Genomic DNA, 27,801 nt, shown 5'->3' with positions numbered 1-27,801 from the left:
GAGCCAAGAGCTAATTATCCCACCAGCTGGGGAGGCTAGTTAAAAGCACAGGAAGGCAGTACAAAGGGGAGGAGGTGCTAGCAGATCCCATGGGAAGCTAGGGCTCTGGCTGGTAAGATTGCTTCCTGTTCCTGGAGAAGGGGCTGAAGGACACTGTAGTTGGAAGTGCCCCACAGGGATTGTGATGGGGACTCAGTGCTGACAAGCAAGAGGCATCCGAGACTGTTGTGAGGTACCTCAGAGTGGGAGAGGAGCCTGCCCTGTCACACTACTCCTTAAGTGTTCCTGCTTCCCTGGAGTCCCCTTCTTTCAAGCCTCACAACTAAACCAATCTCTATGGGAAGGAAGTTTATTTTTCCTTACCTTGTGGAAACAGCTTATCCCTTTCTCTGATTGCCACAATTCAGTGCATCACAAGTATATACATATCTTATGCCTACACATGACTTTTGAACCCAAATTTTAGTAGTAACCTTTGTGTAAGATGGCTGGGTTGTAGGTAGTCAGGCCTAGTGGTGAGAGCAGGAGTCAGGTCTAGTGATTGGAGCTGAAGGTAAGAACCAGAGTCAGTCCAAATGTCAGGGTTGAGACAGTAATCAGAGCTGAGGGTCAGAACTAGAGTCAGTGAAGGAAGGAAGAGGCTAGAGCAAGGATGGGCACAGGGCAGCAGCAAGGCAGGAGCAGGGCTTGGAGTGTGGTGAGCATAGGGAGGCAGAGAATCCATGGGTGTGTGCTGAATAGACAGCTAGCTGCTGCTGGATTTAAGATCTGGCCTGCTAGCTTCCTCAGCTAATCAGGCAGGGTGGTCCATCAGGTCGATTAGTGTGTGTATGGTAGGCATAGGCACACCCTAATGCAGGGGTGGGCAAATGGCCCCACTTGCCTGGCGTGGCAAGCCACGGAGTCCGTGCTCCCGGGCCGGAGCACCTGGCTGAGCGCAGCAAGCCGCTGGCCCGTCCCCTGGAGCCATGCCGCTGCATGCGCAGCACTCTGGGGGCCGGGGCTGCGCGCTCCTGCGGGGCAGTGTTTGGCTCCGTGTGGAGGCAGACACGCTCCCTGCTCATCCGGAGCCATGCTGCCACGCGCGCAGCATTCTGAGGGACGGGGCTGCCTGCTCCCGCGGGGCACAACATGCTGCTAGGAGCCTCATGGTAAGGGGTCCGGGGCCAGGGGGTGGGGTGGGGGGGCTTGGATAAAGGGTGGGGGCAGTCAGGGGACAGGGAGCAGGGTGGGTTGGATAGGGGGTGGGATCCCGGGAGGGTGGTTCGGGCAGGGGGTCTCTGGACCCTTATGGGACAGGGAGGGCATCAACCTTCCCATTTCTTGCTCCTGGACGATACAATAGGTAACTGAAGTCAAACCAGCTAAAGAAGGGTGACCAGCAGATCTGTTGTTGGCTGAGGTGTCTGGCTGTTTGAAAATACTTCAGGTTCTTATGATCTGTGGACACTTGGACAGGGAATCTGGCACCCTCCATAGGTGATGCTATTTCTCGAATGATGCCTCGATAGCTATGAGTCCCTTGTCCCGTATACAATAAATCTTCTCTGCTGGGGCTAGCTCACAAGATTAATAGAGACATGGATGAACTCGACCATCAGCACCAGCTCGCTGGGACAGTACTACCCCAAGAGTGAAATTGGATGTGTCGGCCTCCATTGTGAATGGTTTTGTGGGATCTGCATGAACCAAGATAGGTGCTGTGGTAAACTTCTTTTAGCTGATTGAAGGCGGTTTGTCATCCAAGGACCAGGTGAGCTGGACTTCTTTTTATATAAATTCAGTCAGGGGAGCAACTGGGCTGGAAAAGCCCTCAATGAACTAGGTGTGGAAATTAGTGAAAGCTATGAACTGTTAGATCCTGCAGGTCCCCTTTGGTGTGGCCCAGTCAGAGATGGGTGCTACCTTGCATAGGTCCATGGTTAGCCCCTTTGGGGAGATAATGTAACCAAGAAATTCTTTTGTATCCCGATCAAACTCTCACATTTTGGGTTTTGCATATAGATGGTGTTAGCAAAGTCTTTCTAGGACGCTCTATGTATGTTGGCTGTGAGAAGCCTGATTGTTGGAAAAGATGAGGATGTCATCCAGATGAGGATGTCAGTGACTACATAATGGTCTAGCGCATCCCCAAAGATATAGTTTATGAAGTGCTGAAACATTGGTCATTGCACAGGCTAAACAACATGACTAGGTACTCCATTCATCTCCATCCCTAATTCAGAACCTGCAAAGGTCCAACTTATTAAAAAACTTGGTGGAGTGGAATCTTTCAAAAAGCTTATTAATGAGAGGTAGGGAGCATCGATTTCTAATCACAACCCTGTTTAATGCTCGATAATCAACATAAGGCATTAGAGATCCATCTTTTTTCTCTGCAGAGAAAATTGGAGCTTCAGTGAAGATGTGAAAGGACAGATAAACACATTTTGTAGGGTTTTCTAGAGGTAGTCATGGAAAGTCTGATGTTCCAGCTCTTAAAGAGAGTAGATGTGGCTAAAAGAGACTTCTGCTCTGGGCTGGAGGTTGATGGAACAATCTGTGATGGGGTGACAGTGTGTCTACATTCTCTTTGTTAAACACATAGGCAAAGAGGTAATATGGAGGCAGTGAACCAGGTTGTAGAAGGTAACAAGAATTCCTAGGAATTAGCCTGCTCAAACTCGGGATTTTGAGGAAGGCAGCCATAGAGGGCTGCCTATGTATGGTCCCCATAGGTGAGTGCCAACACTTCTGTCTCCTGAAAATGTGGGGAGCTGAACTATATAGTGCCTGCCCACCAACAAATGTATGAGTTGTGGGTGGTGAGCCAGGGCATGCCAAGGACTACTGGAGAGTGTGGTGCTCACATAAGTCTAGGCGGGAGGGTCTCATGCTGACCCTGGAGAGTAACAACTTCCAAGAGTGTGGTCCGGTAGATAACTGGGCAAACAAAAGGAGTGAGCTATTGATTTCACCAAGTTCAGAGAGTCCTTGTGTTGGGTGAGTCTTATGTACTCATGCGAAGTCATGAAACTTCCTGAGGCTCCCAAATCCACCAGTGCCTCCAGGTAGACCTCAGACATGGTGGGGTGTCAGACCTGCAGAGGGGGTTGGAGATATGTATGTACCAGGAGACAAAAGTATCAATGCTGGGTACTGATAATAGGAGGAGATGCCACCCCATCCTGGACCCCTCTGTTGGGGCTGGAATTTGGCGTTTCTGATTTTTCTCTGCATCAGAGAGGCGGGGCTGGGCTTGGTCAAGCTGCATGGATTCAGGCTGTGGGGAAGGCACTGAAGGTAGATGGGCCAAAGACAGTAGGACTAGCATGAGTCTGGAAGCTGACCTTCTTTCTTGGTGGCATTCCATCATATTGTCATTATGCATTATATTATGTTTAGTCTTTACGCCGAGGTCAATCAGGGTGTCCGGGGAACCAGGAGCTCACCTGTGCCAGCTCATCTTTGATGTCGTCATTTAAGTGGACGCAGAAATGATAGCGCTGCCTAGCTTCATTCCATTCAGTATCTGCTACCAAGTGATGGCACTCTGTGGCATACAACAGGCCAGTGTCCGTGCTGCAACACCCGAAGAGCAGTCTCATCTGTATGCTCAGAAGTAGATCTTTGAAGATCATAGCCATGACTTGAATGAAGTCTTCAGGCTGGCACATGAGTGGGTAGCTTTCTATAGGCGTGAGGATGTGCAGGACAGAGCCTCTCCAGTCAGCAGACTGACAATCAGTCCCACCCTAGATTGATCAATGGGGAATGTCTAAGGGCACAGCAGGAATAGGAGGCAGCACTGCCTGAGAAGCCCCCGAAATGTGCCCTGATCACCATTATACTGATCAGACAGGGGAATCTTTGGCTCATGGTGAGTGGGGGTTGGAGTCAGGGGCGGCGCTGCCTGTCTACACAGCACCATGTTCTGTGCCTGCAGCAACTTGTACCTGCAGAGTCTGTAAGGCACCCACTATCTCTGGCAGGGAAACATTGGCCTGGGGAAGAGATCCCTAATAGCTGCTGGGCTATGAGCCCCTTGTCAGCTCTTGTTCCGCTCTATTCTAGTTTTGGGCTGCTCAAACTGTCAGAAGACCAGGTCATAGGCGGTTTGGCCTAGTGGTCAGAGCCAAAGGTCAGAACTGGAATCAGAAGGCAGGAGCAAGGCCGGGACAGGACTGGAACAAGGCTGGGTGCAGGGCAGAGGCAAGGCAGGACCAAGGCTTGGAATGAGGTGAGCACAGGGAGGCAGAGAATCCATGAACTTGTGCGTTGCTGCTGCTGCTGGTCTTAAGCACTGGCTTACTAGCTGCTTCAGGCAGGGCAGTCCATCACGCAGCCTTATTGATTTGTTAGGCCATCAGGAGACTGAGCAGGTGCAGCTGCAGGGCCTTACTCCTGACACTTTGCCTCAATACTACAAAGATAAACTTGTACATTATTTAATCTGATTTTTTTTCTCTCTCTGCTGCTTAATAGTTTTATTTTAAATATACCTTGTACTCTGCATTTTACCATTCTAGTTTTTAACAGTGATTTTAGCAAGGTGATGGAAGAGTTAAATTTTTCTTCACTATTAAAAGGTATCTGAATCACTTGCCCATTTATTCAGAGATTGTGGTACTGAAGACATTTGAGAGTCACAGGATAGTGCCACAAAGTACTGAAGGACTTTTAATTTTCAGCCATGACATGCCTATTAAGCCTTTTCCATATTAGAATATTCAATCCACCTCTGAAGAATGATTCCTTAGAGATGGATAGTAATCACAGATAGGATAATTTAATCTGACAAGAGTTCACACATTCCCTATCTCTCTTGTTAATATATGGATAAAAACTGTTATTTCTCTATCTTCAAGATCAGTATCAAAAGGATGGATAATGAATTATCTAAATAGTTAATTAACTCAAACGTTTTAGGCAATGAAAAGTGCTAATATCTAAGTCTAAATGTATATACTAGGCTTGATGTTCTCTCCAATTCTTTTTGTCAGAATATCAACAGAAAAGATTGTGCAGCTGCAGTGCCCAAGGTAGTAAGGCCACTAAGCAATCCTGCCTACAATTCATGTGAAACACGTATTGCAAGACAAAGCATCTGACAACTTGGAGGGTGGTTCTGTGATCCAAAGAATCCAGAGTGAATTAAAGTCTAGACTTGGTAATTTTTCAGGATATAGGAGGAGGGATAAATAACAGATCAGATATGCCCAGTATGGTACAGAGGTAACATTGAATCAAGGATGCTCTTGGTAGTTTATGCATTGTGAGGAAGGCTATAATAGCAGCAGCAGCAATAACAGCAGTGGCAGCAAGAGACCTTCAAAAAGCAGGGTATTGCAGTAGCCTGAGATGTAAGGATCCTGTTAGATGTGAGTCTTCCTAAGTTCTGAATGGTTGATATGAACATTATGCCAACTGTAATAAGATTTATAGGACTATGGATGTGTTTGTCATGGAGGGATACTGAGGAAATGGATACAATTCTGTAAATATACATTCATCTAAAAAAGAGGAGTTTCATCTGCCTTCAGGACGAGTTAAAAAAATTGCTTTGGAGCTGGAGGCTGTATGTTTTCTCTACCTGTTCCTCTTACCTGGGGCAGGAAAGTGAGGAGAAATGGACCATGTCTTAGAGGAGTCGAGAAGACAGACTGAAGCTTGGTGAAACTATATACTGATTGTTTTCTGCTGTCCTCTTCATGCAGTGCTGTGGGCTTGTACACCGTCGGAGAGTACGGGTTTCCTATGTAAGTTTCAGATTGTTTTAGAATGACAATGACTAGGAGTGAACATATCATTAGTGTTTTTGATGGTGCAGTTTCCATCATTCAAATATTTTAATACATGTCTGAAGGACCATCCAGAACACTGCTCATCTGTGCAATGAGTTTTCTCAGCACAGAGGTACAAGAACAGTTCTAACAGGTACAGTTTTCCTAAATGTGTTATACATTTTGGGGGTCTACCTAGAGCGAGAATGATTACAATAATTTGCAATGTCAAAAGATTTGAAGTCTGACCTTTCTGACACTTTTATTGGGTAAAACCAAAGGCAGTTCTGTTTTTATTGGTGGCAGCTCTTTGTATGTGGGGACATTAGAAAGGGATGTCTGTATTTACCTATATATAAAATGTATATTAAAAGTCAATTTAAGGTTATAAGTAACAACTACAGACCAGTAAAAATTGTGTTTACACACAGGGGCTGGCATCAAAATATTCATGTAGAATAGATCTGTCTTTCAGCATTGTTCCACAGAGCAAACAGTAGCACAATGGCAAAAGCATGGCATGACAGTTTAATCAGTCTGGCGTTTTTCAAAACAGAATATTGTAATATTCTTGATTGACAAATCTGCTCTGTATTGCAAAATGGCTGGCTGAGTTTTAAATTCCACAAGCAAGACTATCGTGAAAGCTAAGGTATTAGTAATAAAAAAAATTTAATGATAATTGAAATGTGTCTGAACTACACTTAGCTGACATGATAGTCTCTTAAGTAATGCATTTATGCTTTAACATTCCTCTTCTAGCCTGCTATTCGGTTGTCAGAGAGATGTGATAAGAAACAGGAGGTTTATGCAATCTGACCAAGCTGCAGTACTGAATTGCTTAACATTTTCAGCAAGCAGCATGCATTATAGCTTGTCACACAAGAAAATAGAAAATATATCAGGAGAAATAGTTCTGCTGTTTCTCAAGTGTGGGCAATGTATTTCTCTGTGACATGAGAGGGTCTTGTATGAAATATTTTATTTATGATCACAGGACAAACAAGGTCAAAGGCAGTTTTGATCTAAATCAAAGTTGATATAGGGGATCAGGCAGAAAAAATAACAAATACATTAAACCCCCAAATCTATTTGTCTAATATATATCGCAGAGGTACAAAACATTGCAAATGTAAGTGTATTAGTAATTGTTTGCCATAATTGATTTGACTTCAAATGGTATTTTTGTTTTTGTTGGTGCAACAGTTGACATAATGAACTATACTAATGAAAGAGCAGACAGGTATTCTGAGTTCTTCTGCATTCACAGTCAGAATTAAAATAGCTTCATTTTCTTTGTTTGTTTAGAATAAATAAAGCAAATTCCCAATATAAACATTACTTCAAACATCTCTTTAATATTAAATAACATGAAATATAAAAACAAACACTAGAGCTTTTGTTATGCACATATTGATTTGATTGTTTATCCAAATAATCATAGATAAATCTAACTATTCTTACTCTTTAATGCAGAAGTTAAAATTTAAATTAAAAAAGTGCTAACACTATGGAGTCAGTTCTCCTTTTTCTGTTTAACTTCCTCCCACGTTAGTGGACGTTAGGCTCATATAAAAAGGAGAGGATCTAGAAAACTTCCCCCCAATATTATTGTCATTTAATACTGGCACACACTGTTTTGCATAATATTGTTTGGACAGAGAAGTAAAAGTACTCTACTTAAACTATATTTAAGAAGCTGGAACAACATGTTGGCTGAATAACAATTAAATTGACTCAGTTTTAGTTTTGAACTTCTGATTTCTGGCAGTCTAATATAGTAACACATTTACAACTCCCTTTAATCCATCATTGTTTTAGAATTTGGGGTTGGAGGAAGAAAGGTCTTTTGGGTGAAGTCCTTGAAGTCCTATTTCCTCTGCTTGGACCATACCTCATGGTACTTCTTGCCCCACTGTACTTAGCCAAAATACCTATCCTTACGGTACTGCAAGTACCCATGCACCAGTTGCCTACTATCCTTCACCTCCTGGGTGGATATGTCCTGGTGGTATAAGTGAAAGGCAACATGTCCTCCATCAATTACTTAAGCCAGTTCAGCCAAGGTCTCCTTCCCACTGGATTTACAGTAGTCAACTCTTTTAACCGACTTCCTGACTAATTTTATTAGCCCCAGGATATGATTAGCTCTCTTAACTACCTAACAGAACTCCTACACTTATGACAAACTGTATAGACTGAGCACAGTTCAGGAGGCTTGCACGTTTGCTCTTTTTATGTTTGTAACACATAGCACTCAAAGGCATTATGAAACCAGTAACTACGGTAGACACATACACAATCTTAGTTAAGTTTGTGTAACAATCATGATTGGAACCTGCTACAAAACAAGGACACCCACCCCAACTTTGGCAGTTATTAAAGCACATACTCAAGTACGTACACCTCCTTGCTAATTAGGTGCCCAGTTTCAGGAAATAGTCGATTGACTAATTTGGGTTGTCACCCAAGAAAAACTTATCAGCAAATCTTTGCTCAACCGTCAGCTTTCAACTCAGTTACTGTTCATGGCAGGAATTGACACTGCAAATACATATGGAGCGAAGGACAGACACATCTATAGTGTCTCCCTGGAGCACCAGAGCGCAACCCAAATTGCTTGAAAATAGAATGCGATAGTAAAAGGTGCCCATCCAAGATAGGTACTTGATATCACCAAAAGAGCTCCCAGGTGGCTCACTCTTCTGCCTTCCAGGTGTCTTTGACTTTTCGGAAGTAATGTGCTTAAGGAGGCAGGCCATTTAATCCCATTTCTTCTGGGTGCTCCAGCTTGTTTTCTCTTCTTGGAGTTGCTGGCATGGACCAATCAGATAGTGACCCATACTTCTACTGAAGATTCAAAATGAGAGTTGTCCTTTCTCTCCATCCAGTCAGGGAACAAGAACCTTTGAGTTCTTGCAACTGGGTCTAAAGTTTTCAGTCTTTTTGTGCAATGTGTCTTGTCACACCAATTTAGATAAGACAAATTAGGCATAGCTGTTGGTACAGCCAGGGCCAGCTCTAGCTTTTTTGCTGCCCCAGGCAAAAAAAAAAAAGGTGGACGGACTGCTGAAGCAAAAAAATGGCAGGGAGCGCATGGAAGGCGGTCAAGGCGGCTTGCTGGGGGGTGAAGGGCGGCACCCGCCCGGTCCCTCCGCCCGTGGGCAGCCCTCCGGCCTTGGGGTGCCTCTCCCAGCCGGGCAGGCCAAGCCCCCGGGGGCTGCAGGAGGTGCTGGCTCAGCCACTCCTTTAAAGGTGGCTCGGCCGGGCTGGGCTCAAAGCGGTGTGGGAGGCGGAGGCCGGTGCAGGCGGCGGGGAGTGGAGCGTCCCAGGGAGCCCGGCGGCACGGTGAGCGGCGAGGATCGCTAGTTCGTGCCCCTGCAGGGCTGGACTGGTCGCCCCAAAATTGGCCAGAATGCCACCCCTTACAATGTGCCGACCCAGACATGTGCTTTCTCGTCTGGTGCCTGGAGCTGGCCCTGGGTACAGCCATTTTAGGACACACATTGAATACTGTCTGGTTTGCTCCAGTAAGCAACTTACCTCTTTATATCACTTTCTGTGGGCCCCTCTGCGGTGCATCCTTTGGCCAACTTTGCACACTACTTACTCAAGTTGAAAGCTGCTAGCTGCTAAACTGTCCAGTTTAAAGGTCATAGTTTATAAAAAGTCCTCCACGTTATCTGATGGTCTTTAAACTTACTTTAACAGTCCATTGTACAATGCAAAGGCATGTCAAGAACTGGTTGATCAGATTTATAAATATTTCTTTATGTATCGCTGAGCTGTGTCTATGCATTATTGACCAAACAGTTACATTTCTGATTATTTCATTCTGTAATCAAGGGTCCTTATAGCACACTCTTTGGTTGCAGTTCCTCTTATTTGCTGCACAGCACAGGTGTTTTTCACAAACTTAATAAAGCATGTTTGATAGCAAATTTTAGCATTACTTCAATTTACCACTAAACGAAAAGACTGCAACCCCCTTCTTTCCATAACAGGATTGCCCATGAGGTAAACCCTGTCATTAAAGCTTACAATATTTGTTCAAAGCTGTATTGTTTATAGTTGAATTCCCTTTTACACATATCACTTCATTGAATGACTGTTGTTGAGTCAATCTGGTTTCCTGTTTTTGCCCACTATATCTGGAAACCTATCTTAATATTTGATATTTGTTTATTCATTTATTTACAGACAAGGAAAAGGAAGTCCCTTCAGCTGCACAAACAGTATGCTCTTCTGAAAGGCTGCAGAAACTCTGAGTTTACTCAGACCATTTGGAAAGTCTGAAGAAATTTTGCCAGTAGATTTTGAGGGCTTTTTTATTCTCTCAGCCTTCTGTCCTATCTTTTATAAAAGACCTTGATGCCTGGGCAGTTCTTTTGGGGCCTTAGTCATTACGTCAGGCGCAGGGAGCAGCATGACACAGAAAGGGGAGGAAAGAGTCATGATCCCAATTTTACCCTGTCCCTCTCCATTCCAGAGTTTGGGGGAATTACTGGTTTAAAACCGCAAACAGAATGAATGTTTGCTCTACTATGACAATTTCAAAGCACCAAGCTTGTTGCACTTCGCAGAATTGTGGTTAGTAAGGATATATAATCTAGACATTAATTTTTCTTTTAGAATGAGCAAAGTAAATTTCTACTTGTTTAAAACACTGCCATTCTAGAAAATGTTTGGCCTAATACATGGATTAATAACTAATCTGATGGTGGATAGATGGAAACATTCATTTTAATGAGCATATATTTCAAAAGAATACTACATTCTGAAAACTATTTAGAAAGTTTCAAATATGTCCAAAGCAGTCTTTACTCATTTGAGGCTAGGTCGTGTTTCAAAAGTGTAGTTGAATTACAAAGTGTGGTTTGCTTTTAAAGCAGTAAAAGAGCTCAAAATGATATTGCCTGGAGCCTGCCTCCTCACGACCCACAGGGACTGTGATTGGCAGCTCTGCCCATAGTAGAGGACCCTTCTTAGACAGCAGGGACATAGCAATTGTAACTAGTAAGGGGAGATTGAGCAAGTGGTGTGTGTGTGGGCGGGGGGGACGAAAGGGTGGGGAATGTGGAGCGAAAGGGCAAATGCATGTTATAATGCAGAAGAGGGCTGTGGTGAGAGCCATGCGTGAATGGCAAATGGACAAGATTACAGTTAAAAAGTAAAAATAAAAATGAGTACAGTCAGGAGCATCTCCGTAGTGGGGTTTCCTTGCTCCCCAGCTCCATCTCCCCTTCCTGGTTGCCCTCAATCCTGTATAGTTTCCACCAGCTCTATTTGCTTCTCTTCCCTTCTCTATCTTGATCTCCCCCTTACTTCTGCCAAGACAAATATAGGTCCTGCATCTGCATTCTCCATCTCACCTCTGATGACATTTGCCCTGGCCCTCTCTCCATCCCCACCTCTTCACCTTTCACACCTGTCCTCACCATCACTGACTGCAACATTGGCTGTGGCATAACAGACACAGTATCCCAGTAAGTAGTTCATAGTCTGTGATGTGATTGAGAAATCCTGGATGCGTGGTAACTTTTGTGTGTAATATATGGGTATGAAGGAGCAGAATCTGTTCACATCTGTATTGTACGTACTAAAAGTCATGCATGTTTCCTTTCTCCTGTTGTTCAGTCTTTTACTTTGGTATTCCAGAAAAACAATGACATGAAAAGTAAAACATACAGGATAAGATCCTCAGCTGGGGTAAACTGGCATATCTCCATGTACATCACTGTTGCTATTGTAAGTTACACTGGCAGAGGATCTGGCCCACAGAATATATTGTATAATTAGATGTGTTTTGTGGTATCATTGGAGGTAAACTATTGGAATTCCAGCCCTGATTCTTTCAAAGGAGACCCAACACTTTTGGCTGAGGTCATTTTGATTTAGTCAGTACCTTGTTGACTCTTCATATTTTGGACTGGCCATGAGTTTTTACTAACATTGACCCATATGTGATGGGATATATAGATCACACATTGGAATTGAAGGGATTAAGGAGCAACTCTGTTAACCAGCCCCATCTGCAGCGTATGCTCCAGCTGGCAGTAGAGCTTAAAAGGGAGCCAGACAACTCAGAAGGGGACTGATAGGGCAGGTAGAGAGACCCTGCTTGGGAGTTTCTGAAGAAGGGCACTTCAGAAATATTTCCAAGGTGAAAAAGCTTGTCTACTGAGCCCAGAGGAGCTGAAGTTTCAGTTTTTCTGTTTTTCTTTGTTACTTTGTCAAACTGTAAGACTTTGGCAGGGTAGTGAGTGGCAGGGAGGCAGCTTTAAGGCACTCTCAGGTGCTGGACATTGTTGCTTCTTTCAGGGCCCTGGGCTAGAGCCTAGTGGAGTGGAAGGGCCTGGACTCCCATACTAACCACCTTGTTCCAGAGAGCACAGAAACAATCACGACCAGACTCCCCCTTGGGGAAACGCGGACAGGGAAAGACTTTGCAAGCTCCACAGCCGGGATTGAGCACCTGTAGGAGTTGCTATACAGATTGAAGGTCCTACTTTCTCTCCCCCATTCCCTTTTGCAGGGGACGAGACCCAATTTCTTCCTTGGAACTCTGTTACCCCAGAAAGGGATACAGCTAATTGATGACCTGACTGGACAGTCATGTCAACACCCACCAAAAGGCAGACCACCACGGGAGGTGTCAGTGGCTATTGTGGGCGGGTGAGTAGAGACCTAGTACCCTAACCACTAGGTGTCACCACCAGAGCGCTGCCATCATACCATGGCCACTCTTAATAATTACTGTCCATTTTCAAAGTTTAAAGGTAGATAGCAAAGCTTTTGTAAAACATGAAGTAAAAAAAAAAAAATCTCCTTGCCTCTTGCCCTTTCTGTGTTCTTGATACTTTCCCAAGATGACAATTTAATCTTCTAATTTAATTAACTGGTGAAAGGAAACTTTTTTTTAAAGCTTTTACCGGCTTAACATAATTAAATTGAGCACGCTTTCTTTCTTTCTTGTATTTAATTGTGACTTTTCTTTTTGAAATAAGATTGTATAAATAAATGTTTAATAAATATTGTGATACTGTATGCTATGAAGTTCTCTGATCTTTATCTTTTTGTAATTAATTTTAAAAACTAATGGTTTGACACAGTGTTGAAGGTTCTTACATTCCAAATCAGTAGCAGTAGCCACAGCACATATTTTCTGAAGCAAAATACTTGAAAACTACTCTTCTCCCTCCCTACTTACTTTCCAGCTAAACACTGTGCTAAAGTTTCTATTCTATTACTATCCCCTAAATCAGTGCAGGGAGTGCAAAAATGCTCAACTAGTAATTAAATTAATTACATCATGTCTGGCACAAAAACTTAAAGATATGAATTCAGATCCCTTCAGGAAAATAAAGATTTTCAAATGTCATTTAAATAAAAAAATTGTGATTAGTTATGTACCTACAGGACTGTGTGTTCTGTTATTGTTCTGTTAGAAACAGCAATGTATGGGGTTGGCAGGGGTAATTATAAATTGTTGGATGCCAAGTAATTTTATTTTTAAAATGACTAAAAATATTTAGTTTAGAGAAGCAAGAAATGGTAGGCCGGCTCTTACTAATTGTTTCTGTTACTGCCAATTCACCCAGGTGGCTCCCACTATTCAGTCACACTTATTAACCATATCTATCATATTATTTAAAGAAAGAACAAGAAAACATTAAACAAAACAATATAAATGATAAATTAGTTACTCTGTTGTAATTTCTTTTGTATGTCTTTCTCTGGAGAGCTTTTAACAGAGATTACACCTTTGAGAGTGAATTGCCTCTGGGAGTACTTTTCTCTTAGTAAGTTAAGGCCCCAAAGTATGTTGCTGTTGTTCCAAAATAATTGTAAATTCTGTTTTAGTATCTTATTAGATAGTCAGTGGTTGATATATGGTTAAATAACTTGTTATTAATATCCTAAACAGTTTATAATTGGACAAAGTAAGCATTCATAACTAAATCCTATGAAATTGAAGAAAATAATTGCATAAATTACTTAGATTAAGCCATTTAAGGAGATGTCATAAGAAAGAAAGACCAATAATAAATATTAAGAATCTTAAATCCAAATAAGCCGACTGTTTATCTGGTTACCCAAGGTTTAGCCCTTATCGCCTCTCTAGCAAAATGTGGTCTTACCACTTGGTGATTAATAGGTTAAACTTAAATATTAAGTTACAATAGTATTTCAGTATCCCAATAAATTCATTATTCGAGTTTAAACCTAAACCCTTGACAATGCCTTAGTTGGCTTTCTCTCACTGATCCATCTTGAAGTTTTGGGGAGGATTTTCTTGAGTTAGATTTTTTTTTTTTGAGTCTTCTGTTTTCTTATCTGTCTATGGCAGCTTACATGTAGAGATGGAAAGGATGAGTTGTGGAATGCTTGCAGTCTAAGCAGAGTAGCAGAGTGTGTGTGGATGTGGGAGGTGCACACTTCAGAGTCTTTATGAGATTCAACAGTTTGTTCATTTGGTGGCTTCTATGGCTTTATGAACATAGAGGTCCTGGTGAAATCTCATGTCTGGGAACCTAAATCTTTTCAAATCATACCTAGTTGCTTCATTATTAGCCTTAGCCCTGCCTCTAATTGCAACTATCACCTCTCCACTCTGTAACTTTCATTTAACTGAAAAATGGCACGAGTATTCCAGAATGTTGATGATAATGATGAAACTCAGAAATTCTGTTTTCTGTCCAAATCGGCCAGAAAATTGTCTTAACATTGCCATAAGTGCTGGATTATTTTACAGAGCTCCTATACCTTGGAGTTTGAATGTTCTAGATTGGAGTGGCCAACCTGTGGGTCCGGCGCCACATGCAGATCTTCAGAAGCTAATATGCGGCTCCTTGTATAAGCACCAACTCTATGGCTGGAGCTACGGGCGCCAACTCTCCAATGTGCTGGGGGGTGCTCACTGCTCAACCCCTGGCTCTGCCATAGGCCCTGCCCCAACTCCACCCCTTCCCGCGCCCTCCCCTGAGCCCACCATGCCCTTGCTCCTCCCCCTCTTCCCCAGAGCCTCCTGCATGCCACAAAATAGCTGATCAGGAGGTGCGGGGAGGGAAGGGAGGCGCTGATAAGCGGGGCTGCCGGTGGGCGGGAGGTGCTGGGAGCAGGGGACGGGGAGCTGATGGGGGGGCTGCTGACATATTACTGTGGCTCTTTGGCAATGTACATTGGTAAATTCTGGCTCCTTTTCAGGCTCAGGTTGGCCACCCTATTCTAGATACTAAAAGCTTAGTATGTTGATCTTGCTGGATTGTTAGGGCTGTGCCTGCTCTTAGTTTAAAAACTAACTATCCCTCAATGTAGAAGGGAGTAGGTTTGACACACTTTTCCTCTAGGTGGAACCATACTGCTGTTCCACTTATGTTGACTTAAAAACATTATAGAGCTTGTTTAATAGTGGCAATAAATGATAAAGCTTGAAATTCAGAATTTAACTTGTGCATGCTTGGGTACACACATTTTCAAGTGCACACACATTTACAGACCATATCAGCAATAAGGAGGAGATTCTAATTTTTATATCCCTTCCGGAAAGACAGTTTTTGGAAGTGGTGCTTGGGAACTTGAACTATCAAAGCACTGAGAATATTAATACCATTCTTGGAGAGCTGCCCTATTGATTCTCACCACAGTGAAATGTCTATACAGGTATTTTGTCCCTTCATTAGCCCACTTGAAATCCCCCTGTGCTCTCTGTTTGAGAGTCTGTAGATGTCTGTATATAGAAACAGTAACACCGACTTGCTCCAGTATTATTCCACACAATATTAGTCCCTTCCTCAAAGAGCTCAGTCTAACGGCAGACAGGTGGGCAGGAGCTAGGTAGGGGAACATCAGTTAGGTTATTTTGAATATAAGTCAAATAGTTACAATTAGATATTATGCTAAATGCTTCAGTTAACTTAGAAAATATCCTATAACACATACAGAAGATCTGATACAAATAGAGTATCACCTTTGAACATAAATCTTTGGAATACCTCAGCCCAAATTTGAAGCCCTTAAATTTATCTTTTTTAGATATTGCTAGTGATAATGGCTTCATTAGAGCCCATGGCAGCATGGGGTGAACTCCTATGAATTTTAAATAGTTTGACCACTAAACCACTAGTGCATAGATATCTCTATGTAGTACTTGTATACACTTCTAGAACTTGTTGCAAAATCTAAATTTGCCACAAGTCAAAACGATGACAAAGAGAATTGCAATCAAATGCTTTTTCAGTATTGATTTATGATTTTTAAGAGTACTGTTTGTTTACTTCCAGTACAGTTTTAGTATCATTAGTAAGTTTAGTAAAGTTCAGTAATGTCAATCATATTCATCCCTGGGCTCACCCAGTATCTTCATTAAAGTTACATTTTGTGACATGCATCTGAAGAAGTGGGTATTCACCCATGAAAGCTCATGCTCCTATACATCTGTTAGTCTATAAGGTGCCACAGGACTCTTTGCTGCTTTTGTTACACTCGTTACAATAGTAGTTTTCCATGCTTCCTTCTCATGAACTATATCAGTTAAGATAGTTTCAACTTACTGCCAACATTTATTTTTCCCAATATTTTGCAACTAGCTTTGCCTGCATTACTGATAATCTTTCCTATTGCTACCTGTCTTTGAAATGGGTGAGATTATTTAACCTGTCATCTTTTTATTTGCAAATGCTGGTATAACACCTTGCCCTTGCCACCATGGGTTGAGATCTCATCAAAAATCATTAGCTAAGCAGTGTAAGACTGGTCAGAGTATGGATGGAAAATCTCCAAGGAAAGCCAGGGTTTTACAAGAAATGATATTGATGAATTCTTAGATATCTCTTCCCTCCAACTTGGTACTAAACCAGTGCTCCAACAAAGTCGGGGTAATCACTGAGATCCTGACCACTTGAGGTTATTAAAGATCCCATGGCACTTTTAATCTGCTGTCCTGACCAAATTCTATTTAGATAATTATGTTTTGTCTACATGCATAAAATTCCTCCTTCAGTTTCAAATGGATATGGCATTTCCCATAAATTCTTGTTTTGGTATTGCTGTTCACTCTGAACAGCACTCCAGAGATGACTGCATTACAGGGGTCATGGAAATGATCCATATAAATTTACACTATTTGTAAATGCTTGTATAAAGCACTTTAAATTAGTGAGTTGAATAAACCTCAAAAATGTGTGAAACGAGTGAACCAATAGTAAACGGCATTGCATTTAAAATAGAAAAAAAGACAGAGAAGGTGACAAAAAACAAAGAACCCATGAGTGGACAATAGTGCAATCCAAGGAAGATCACTAAGCACGAATCTACACTACAAGCTTATGTTGATATAACTCCGTTGTTCAGGGGTGTGGAAAATGCACACATCTGAGTGACACAGTTATACTGACTGAACTCCCAGTGTAGACAGCACTGTCGACGGGAGGGCTTCTCCCATCTACATAGCTACCACCTTTCGGGGAAGTGGAGTACTTATGCTGATCGGAGAAGCCTTCCCATCGGCATAGGTAGTGTCTTCACTGCAGTGCTCTAAGTGTAGACAAACCTTAAGGTATTGAATGCAATTTTTTTCTTTTCTCCTATAAACTGTGACTGGAGTGTGAGTGGATTCACAAGAAACCTCTCTTCTCTATGTGCAAAGTCTGGTAACAATAACAGTCCTTGGTCTATGGCACAGGAATACTGAATGAAAATGCTTGCCTTTCCATCAGAAAAATGACATGACTATAGAAAAAAATCTCAACTTTCCTAGGATGTCTGTAAAAGCAACATAGGACATCTCTAACATTAATAGAGACTTGCATTGAGCAGGTCATAAGAAATATATTTGCTAGCAAAAATATGGGTAGAGAGAAAACATGCATGACTGATGATAAAGACTAGTCAGAGAAAATTGTTCAAGAACAGTTCATCCATGTATAAATCTGAGTTCTGTAAAACTGCAAGGTCAGTGAGACCTAAAGTGATTTGCTGATTAAATGATGGTCACACATGTTAAACATAGTCCACGGGCACTTTAACTTATGCACTTGCATCCTCCAAGATTAAAAGCACATTAAAGAATTACATACATTCAACTTCACTACTTGGGGACAGCTTCTCTATTTGCAACAGTCTGTAGAGGACATTTGCTGTCTCACATACCTAAGAAGTGTCTAAGGTGCACACCAAATACAAAAGAGAGTCAGTAGTAACTTTGAAAAAAGAAGCTGCATCATGTTGGCATTTAAATGGAGCAAAAAAAATCTATAATATAAAGGAGAAATTATTTTACCACTAATTGCTTTCTGGATTCTGCCCATAAAAACAGATCAGTAACTCCTGATGTATAGGTTAAGCAGGATAGAAGCCAAAGAGAAAATGATTTTTGGCACCATTCAGCTAATCTAGGAGTGCCTCCTTGCATTGCTGTGTCCTCCAAGTATTTTCCAAACAGAAAAAATTGTTAACAACTAATGTAAAAAACTGCCCATATTTCTATATAATGGTTTGATTAGCCAGGAGGAAACGATCTGCATCAGTGGAATCCAGGATTCCAGTAAAACTTGGTTGTCAGAAAAAAATTCTTTTTAGTTCTTGGACGCTGTTATTGCCCATTAAGATTCAGAGAGGGGAAGGTGAAAGGTGCAACTACTAATATCTGAAGAGAAACGTGTCTCACCCAAAAAAAGAGAAATCACCTGGGTCCCAAACCAATTAACTGAACTAGGGCTTGAATAACCTCTAGTAGATTTCTGTGCAGAGGATGCATGTCCCACAGAAATGTTCACCCAAGCAAATATATTGTGTATGTGTAATGTGTGGAAAAGTTGTCAGGAGTATCTCTATAGCCTCCTGGCACAACTCTTCTACTGTAGTCTGTTTGTTCAGACAGGAAATTTGCAGTAGCTTGAGAAACATGGGCCGTAATGCAACCAAAACAGGACATAAGAGGTGCACAAATTTGCTGCTATGCAAGAGCAAATCCATTGTGATATTACATATCAATCTAAAAGCCATGAGGCCCTGCCTTTTTCCTCCTCAAAAAGAACAAAAAGCAGTTCATATTTACCCAGCATTTATATATTCTGCCTAAATAAAATGTTACCGTCTTGTACACATTTTGATTGCGCCATGGATTGCTTTTTTGCTTTAAGGTTCGGATAGAAGCCATTTCCGAAAGCAGGCTGGAGGTTGCATTACAGGCTGAGCGAAGGGAGCCTTCCACTACTGGGATGAACATTGCCTCTGCACTTACTGCATTGCCTTTCCCTGCCTCTTGTCTTCTGACTTAATGCCACTTCTAAAAATAAAAGAGACCTAAAGAAAAAAAGCAGGTTTTACTGCCCAAAAGGGGAAAGGCTCCCATAATGCTGCCTCTTCCCAATGAGGCAGGAGACTGGAGAGAGCAGAGCGAGGATAGGGTGCCAAAACAAGCTTCCCATTAGCTTGTATTCTTCCTTGTCTGCATATAAGAAGCAGTTACCCTCTGTTCTGCCCGAAGAAACTGGCACCCAGAAATCAGAATATAGTAGTCCTAACATCAGACAGATGTTGAGGCCTGTTGAGGATAATGAGGCTTCTGTTAAACCACTGAAGCTGTAGGAATTCTCCTATCCTACCATGTTTGCACTTCCAGCCTCCAAAAGTGTACTTTCCCTGTCCCCATACTTCCAACTGACGAGAGGCTGTGACTCCCTTCAGAGTCTTAACACTTCTTCCAAGGGCAGACAGATTGCTGCAGAGAGATAGACTGCACTTCCTTCTGGCATGTGCTATTCTCAGACAATATTATCCATCAAATCCAAAAGTAGTAGTACTAGCCAGGCCTGCTAAAAGAACATTTAATTCAGTGCACTAAAGATGATGTAACTTGCAGACCTTCTCCAATTCAATACCCCTGGTTAAATTGGATTGGTTTTGGCAGCCCAAGTGTTTATATATGTAAATAAAACACACTGAACTTTCTTACTTAATGGATTTTCATTATTTCCTATTGTACTGCGACAACTCCTTTCCTTCTCAAAACCTCACTGACCTCACTTAATTGGACACTTTAAACCAGCAGTTTTCAAGCTGTGGTCCATAGGGTTCTTCCTGTAGATCTGTTTAGAGCTGGCTGGTCATACTGTACTTTGTCGTCCTTGTTTGTAAGTGCTAAAACACAAGAAATGACATACATATATTTAATAACTTCCTTTAGCATATAATCAGTAGTTGAAGTTGTCATGGTAATGAGTGCTTATGGTGGGGTGAGGTAACCATTAGACAAATAATAACAGAAAAATGTAAGGATGAGAAGACAACATTCTCGCTATTATACCATTAAATACAAACCAATGCTAATGCAATTATTCAAAACAGTAGATACACAGAAATGCAACTTATCAAATTACTATGTAATTTATCAAAGGTAAAAACAAGTAGGAGGTGGCAGGTATACAAAAACAGCAGTAGAGAAGGCTTTATAGTGTAACTTATATTTTCTTTCCCCATATATTTTATAAAAGTTGTTCTTTAAACCTTGTATAAATTAATTTACCAACATTTCCCAAACTCACACCAATCATTGAGAGAGAAGAAAACATAGGGTTACCATACGTCCGGTTTTTCCCGGACATGTCCGGCTTTTCGGCAATCAAACCCCCGTCCGGGGGGAACTGCCAAAAAGCGGAACATGTCCGGAAAAATACTGTCCGGGCACTTCCTCTCCCGCAGCTGCTCTGCTCCTCCCCTGACTCAGACTTTGGCTCTGTTTAAGAGCCAAGCTGCCCGAGCCAGCGCTACCGGCTTCGGGCAGCCCCCGTGCCTCCGGACCCCAGCCGCCGGCCGGGCACTTCTCCTCCCCGGCTCCAGCTGCTCTGCTCCTCCCCTGACTCAGACTTCGGCTCTGCTTAAGAGCCAAGCTGCCCGAGCCAGTGCTACGGGCTTCGGGCAGCCCCCGTGCCTCCGGACCCTGCGCCACCGGAGCAGAGCAGCTGGAGCCTGGGAAGGGAAGTGCCCGGCCGGCGGCTGGGGTCCGGAGGCACGGGGTCTGCCCGAAGCCCGTAGCGCTGGTCGGGCAGCTTGGCTCTTAAACAGAGCCGAAGTCTGAGTCAGGGGAAGAGCAGAGCAACTGGAGCCGGGGAGGAGAAGTGCCCGGCTGGCGGCTGGGGTCCGGAGGCATGGGGGCTGCCCGAAGCCGGAGCGCTCAGGCAGCTCGGCTCTTAAACAGAGCCGAAGACTCAGGGGAGGAGCAGAGCAGCCGGAGCCCAGGAGGGGAAGTGCCCGGCCGGGGACGCAGGGTCCGGAGGCATGGGGGCTGCCCGAAGCCCTAGCGCTACCGGCTTCACAGGTTTGCCGGGCAGGCTCCAGACCCTGTGCCCCTGGCTGGGCGCTTCCCCTCCCAGGCTCCAGCTGCGCTGGGGAAGCACCGGCCGGGGGTGCAGGGTCTGGGGGCTGCCCAGCAAACTGTGAAGCCAGTAGCGCTTGGGGAGCCCTTTTCACGTGGCTGGGAGGGAGGAGGGGGAGTTAGGGCGGGGACTTTGGGGAATGGATGGAGTTGGGGCAGGGCTGGGGGTGGGAAAGGGGCGGGGGCAGGGCCCCGTGGAGTGTCCTTTTTTTTTATTTTTTAAATAGGGTAACCCTAAGAAAACACACATTTATTTTATGAATACCAGAGCCAGAAAATAGATAGCTGATGCTTTTTATTACTTTTACACCAAGACCTGATAAATTATTTAGGGCTTTCATTTGGGGCTGTCAGGATGTAAACTTTTCTAATTCTCTTATCTGTTTCCAAACTTGATTTATTAAGTGACACTGACAAGGTGAGTTTAAAATCTGTTTCTTCCTCACAGTCTCCTAAGCATTCTTCTGTACCTTTTGTTTACTTAGAGACATTATGGAGTTAAAATATCACTGAAATGTTAATTTAAATCAGCCATTTTTAATTTTTTCTTTTGAACTTAAGCTATCTGTAGTTTTCTACTTCTATTGGAATTCAGTGTTGATCTCAAAAGTTAGAAAATATCAGAATTAAGGTTGCTTGTGGAACTTAATAAGGCTGATGTCCTGTGGGAAAAAAAATGTGACCACGTAATTTAAAGATGGTGCATAATGCAAATGCACACAGGAAACCTTAATTCTGTTGTCTCATGATTTTTTGAGTGCTAGATTTTGCAGCCTTAATTTTTTATAATGTAGTGTTTTGGACTCTGGTGCATTGCAGAAAAAATCAACTAAAGTAAGGCTCAGTAGCTGTAAATTCGTGTGTATGTAAGAATGAATTTTATCTGTTACTTGAGCATGTATCTGGCGGACCTAAAGCAGCTGGTGCTCAGCGCTTCTGTGAACATTAGTTAATATTGCAGCAGCTCAGATGGAAAAAACTCAAATGCCAGCTGTTTTGTAGCTTGTTTGTATGAGACGGAGTTTAATAGAGTAAGCAGGGTCAGATTTTATCAGGTAATGGTTTAGGCTTCATGACAATATAGAAGTTGTAAAGCAGACGACTCTTAAATAGGTACTAACACAACAGTTCTGTTTTTACAATTGTGCTATCTAACCTTCAGACTAAATAATTAGTATTACCATCATCTTTATTTATGAACGTTATGGGTTTATTTAGCATATCTGGACAAAGCTTATTTGAATCAGATAAACTCTCTAACAGCTGAATGAGATTCTCTATCTCATTCTATAACTTGTGTTCATGAACACAGTTGCATTCCATGGTTCTAATAGAAAATTATATCTGACGTTGCTTCTCTTTCAGGAGCACCACCAACTTAGATATAATAGTTTCAATAGCGAGAAGATATTTATGGCTGACCATAGCAAGAACCGTTGTCTTTGATTCTTTGTTTCAAATCAAAATCCTTTTAAAATTAAGATAAATTACGTCATGACAATTCCTCATGAATACCTGGCTCTTGGACTCTCTAAATAGGGAGAACAACTGTCATCTGAGCACTGAGTAAACTTAATAAGAGTCACATACATGGCATATGCTACATTAACTCTATAGTGGATAGACGTTTTGGAGGTCTGTGGTTTTGGAAATGTCTTTAGAAATCCTTTATAAAATAAGGCAGTGGTGACCATTTTGAAGTTTATGAACCATCTATCTAGCTAGTCCCTATAAATAAGATGCTTAGGTCAGAAATAGGCCATTCTATTTGTATTAAAATTTTGCCTCATAGACATTCAATTGTGGCATGGAAATATAGATCTTTACCAGAGAATACAAATGTTCATTCCCAGGAAAGGCCATTTTATCTGTATAAGTACACAGCATGCAATCATGCAAGTACTTAGCTGCGGCTTTTTAGAGAAGAACAATAACTCTTCTCTTATTCACTTATTTGGACAGGATACTACTAAGTACAACCAGGACCTTCTACATTGAAAAAATAAAGTAAAGCCTCTGTTTTATGTGTTTTAATGTCTTGTCCCTTCCCTTTCCCAGCCCAGTATAAAGGTTTCATTTTATGGAGCTTTACCTTTGAAGAAGGGGAATTCAGTCATGAGTTGCCTCCTAGTGGTTCTTCTGCCACATAGAGTTTTCATATGATACAGGGCCATCAAAAGATTATATTCCCAAGAATCCACTTGTTTTCCATGTGTTTGAGGCTCCTTCCTAGGATGACCAGATGTCTCTATTTTATAGGGACAGTCCCGATTTTTGGGTCATTTTCTTATATAGGCTCCTATTACGCCCCACCCCCGTCCCGATTTTTCACATTTGCTGTCTGGTCACCCTACTCCTTCCTGCGACCATGAATTTGTGAGTTTTTCTCTCTTGTGAACTAGGGGGTTAGGGTGGGAAGCTAGTTATTATTTCCAGTCAATTAAACAAGTCTTGGCTGTGTAATATGTTTCCATTGGTGAGAGCCAACCACAGAAAATGAACAGGTAAAATTAATTTTCCATGTGTTCAGAGCTGGCCTCTTTATAAAGTAGCACTGAAGTTAACCCCTCTGAATTTTTTCTCTTCTCAGTGCAGAGGAATTCCTTTCATAATTACCAGTAGTCTCTGGGTCTTCTATTGATGGATATTTGAGTCTTATACCTGGACATTTGCTATCATTTTATGGCCAGATTCAGCCCCCAAAAGATTACATGATAATTGTAATGTTTAGTGTAATCTAATAAAAGGAAATAACGCTTAATTTGATACCAAAGTATGTAGTAACCCTACTGCAAAATTGTGTATGAATCAGGTACATGAGTGTGTGCTTTCATGTGCTCACATACACACTGTGCGTATTACAGACCACATGTTTTGTTGCCATCAAGATGAATGTCAATTCAACCCTTAACTTGATACTGCTAATTGACTAGTATGGGGATGGACAGTGCTGTATTTTTGTGAGGTGTAGTTTACAGATATATTATTGGAATATACACAGTAGTCCTATTTAACATAAAAACAGTACTGCCATATCAACATACAATGAACATGTATTCATAAGGTAAGTACTGATAATGATTTTCTGATATGAGGTGCATATATATAATGTGAACTATTCAATAGAAATTAACTGACAAATATACCAAAAACAATAAGCATACAGACACTTAGGTCCAAAATTTAGGTGCAGCTGAAATCCTCCAGTCCCCACTGAGCTGCTGCTTAACCCTACAGATGCCTAAAATCTCTAGGCAACTAAATTTTCCACTCTAAAAGTCCCCAAGATACCTAGATGATAATGTAACATATACAATAATAATGCAGAAGTGCTCAATACATATTTCTGTTCTGTATTTGGGAAAGGAGGAGGAGGAGGGAAACAGATGATGTAGTTATATTGTATGATAAGACTCTATCCTTTCCACTGGTATCTCAGGTGGATGTTAAACAGCAGCTATTAACATTAGATATTTTTAAATCAGCACATCCAGATAACTGGCATCCAAGAGTTTTAAAAGATCTGGCTGAGCAGCTTGTTGGAGCATTACTGTTGGTTTTCAATACATCTCGGAACACTAGGGAATTATCAGAATTCTGGAAGAAAGCTAATGTTGAGCCAGTTTTTTTTTTAAAGGACAAATGAGATGACTCGTTTATTATGTGTTTATAAGGCCTGTCAATCTGGCATTGATCCTGAGCAAGATAATGGAGACACTTATATGGGACTTGTTTAAAAAAAGAATTAAAGGAGGGTAATATAATTAATGCCAATCAACATGGGTTTATGGAAAATAGATCCTGTCAAACTAACTTGATATCTTTTTCGATAAGATTGTTAGGTTGATAAAGGTAATAGTGTTGACGTGACATACTTAGGCTTCTGTAAGGCAGTTATCGTGTGGTACCAAGTCCTCTGATTAAAAAAAACCTAACTAATATAAAAATAACCTGGCACACATTAAATCGATTAAAAGTTGGATAACTGATAGGTCTCAATATTTAATTGTAAATGTAGAATCATCATTGAGAGTGTTAACAAAAAGAAGGTTAAAGACTGACTTGATTGCAATCTGTAACTACCTACATGGGGAACAACAATTTGACAATGGCTCTTTTCTGTCTGGCAGAGAAAGGTATAACATGATCTAAAGGCTGCAAGTTAAAGCTAGACAAATTCAGACTGGAAATAAGGTATACATTTATAATAGTGAGAGTAATTAACCATTGGAACAATCAGGGCCGGCTCCTGGTTTCTTGCCACCACCGAAGCAAAAAAACAACAACCGGAATGCCGCCGCCGAAGCGCAAAAAAAAAAAAGCCTTGAAAAGTGCCGCCCCCAAAGGGCCGGAATGCCGCCCCTTGAAAAGCGCCGCCCCAAGCACATGCTTGGAATGCTGGTGCCTAGAGCCGGCCCTGGGAACAATTGATCATAGTGATAGTCTTCATCACTGACCATTTTAAAATCAAGTTTGGAAGTTTTACTAGGAATTATTTTGGGCAAGTTCTGTGGCCTGTGTTACACAGGAGATCAGAATAGATGGTCACAATGGTCCTTTCTGGCTTTGGAATCTATTAATCGTTGGCATCTGCTTGGGCTAGCTTAGGTGGCTCCCTGCCTAGCATCTGGCCTTTGTGCATCCTATCTCTTCCCATGCATTGTAAAAGGAAAGTAGGCACCTAACCTTTGTGGATTCCACTGGGATGCTAAAGGTTAGACAGTGTAAGGCTCAGTACTGCAATACCTAAGTCCCTTTTTGGAACTAGGCCTAAAAATATAATGTATCTGAATATGTACTTCAAACAGGAAAAAAGTATGCCCTAAGGATCTGGGCAAATGTCAGTTTTATAAGTGCTGATCAGTAAAAAAGCAGCTTCCATCAGTGGGCAGTGCTGAAGTGCTCAAAGTTTGCCTTATAGTTTAGGGTAAAAGTGCCTACATACAGTTTGGCCATGCTAGGATTTTTGTGCTGGTGTTTTTTTTTTACCTTGAAAGTTGTTGCCTATGTATCCTCTTTCGTGGGAAATACTGTGGAGAATGAAGTTCATTTCAGTGAGCAACAAAAGGCCTAAAGATATAATTTACATACCTGATTTTAAAAAAGCCTTGTAAGATTTGATTGCATGATCATTGATCCTTGTTTAAACAAGATATTCCTCCTCACCCAGGGACATTCTTAAGGACATGTAATGCCTCCATCTGGTAGCTACCCCATTCAGGACTGGCAATACATTGGCTCATGCAATCTCTTCTTCTGGAAATTAGAGGTACATAAAGCCTATTTTCCCCCCTTGACCAGTGGGACAAGGCCCACAATTTTGGGAGTCTGCAGAAGCTTACATCATATGTTATCAATTTTCCCTTCTGATAGGAAGACTAATAAAAGAAGAGGCATGCGATTGCCATACTCCTTTAACTTCCATCTGTGTGTGTACTCTTCCATCCACTTGTCACTAGACAAGGAAAAGCCTGATTCTGCTCTCACTTACACAGTTGTACATCCGAACTAACTTATCTGCAGTCAGTAGTGTTACACTTGTTTTTAACTGGTATGAGTGTAATCAGGTCTAATCATTTTAAGAGATGCTTTAAAGTAATTTTTATTATAATTAAGGTTCAGTTACCTAAAATATGGAGGGTATTTATTAATTAGGCAGTTTAGTTTGGTTGCATGTGGTCATTTTAATTGTACTGGCTTTTCCACAAAGATTTAGCTATTTCCACCCTTCATTGTAAATTTTAATCTTTATTGTCAAAGGGCGAATATTTACCATATTGTTTTCAGGACAAGTGCTATCCAGTTTCCCAATTCAAAATTATTAGTAGACTTCCATGGAAAGACCCATGATTATTATTATGACTTTGAGCAGAACAGAGAGAATTATCCCTTGGATTTGTTCCAATTAATGTATATCTTGACATGTAGTGGTCCCTCTGGACATGAGAGTGAGGGACCACTACACTCTCCCTGGTGGGTGGAGCCAAATCTGCACCACCCCTCTCTCTGGAAGTACAAGGGTAGGACAGGAAATATAAAAGGAGAGCTCTGGAACTCGGTGCTGGACCACTGGAAAGAGCAGATATCTCTTCCAGGGAGCTGAGCCTTCTGCAGGATTCTGGATCAGCCCCCGAGCAGAGCAGCGCCCTGCTGCTGGAGAAGACGGAAGACCCCGAGCAGTGGCTGAACTAGCTGCCGCCCAACTGCGAGGTGACAAGATGGCGCACCAGCTCAACAGAGCAACAGTAAGAAAGTGAACAGGAGTACTTGTGGCACCTTAGAGATTAACACATTTATTTCAGCATAAGCTTTCGTGGGCTACAGCCCACTTCATCGGATGCATAGAATGGAACACACGGAAGATATTTATACATACAGAGAACATGAAAAGGTGGAAGTAGCCATACCAACTGTAAGAGGCCAATCAATCGAGATGAGCTATCATCAGCAGGAGAAAAAAAACTTTTGAAGTGAAATTGAGATGATCCATAGAAGGTGTGAGGATACTTAACATGGGGTTAAGTATCCTCACACCTTCTATGGGTCATCTCGATTATCACTTCAAAAGTTTTTTTTTTCTATTGGCCTCTTACAGGGGATCCCACTGGTAAAAATCAGTGCTAGAGTTATGTCTTAGAACTTTATAGGATGAAGGTATTCTGT

At 41.9% G+C, this 27,801-nt stretch overlaps 1 protein-coding gene and 1 long non-coding RNA gene across 6 annotated transcripts in view; both read left to right on the top strand.

Moving 5' to 3' along the window:
• Positions 1-27,801, top strand: part of CACNB2 (calcium voltage-gated channel auxiliary subunit beta 2) — a 382,138-nt gene that overhangs the window by 127,161 nt on the left and 227,176 nt on the right. The window lies entirely within an intron of this gene.
• On the top strand, positions 5,070-12,809 carry LOC135981287 (uncharacterized). The gene is made up of 2 exons (XR_010598244.1): positions 5,070-5,738; positions 9,963-12,809. It is a non-coding gene; the product is annotated as an uncharacterized LOC135981287 (long non-coding RNA).

This window comes from Chrysemys picta, chromosome 2 (assembly GCF_011386835.1).
Source record: "Chrysemys picta bellii isolate R12L10 chromosome 2, ASM1138683v2, whole genome shotgun sequence".
Taxonomy (NCBI): domain Eukaryota; kingdom Metazoa; phylum Chordata; order Testudines; family Emydidae; genus Chrysemys; species Chrysemys picta.
This window is presented reverse-complemented; position numbering and strand designations above follow the sequence as displayed.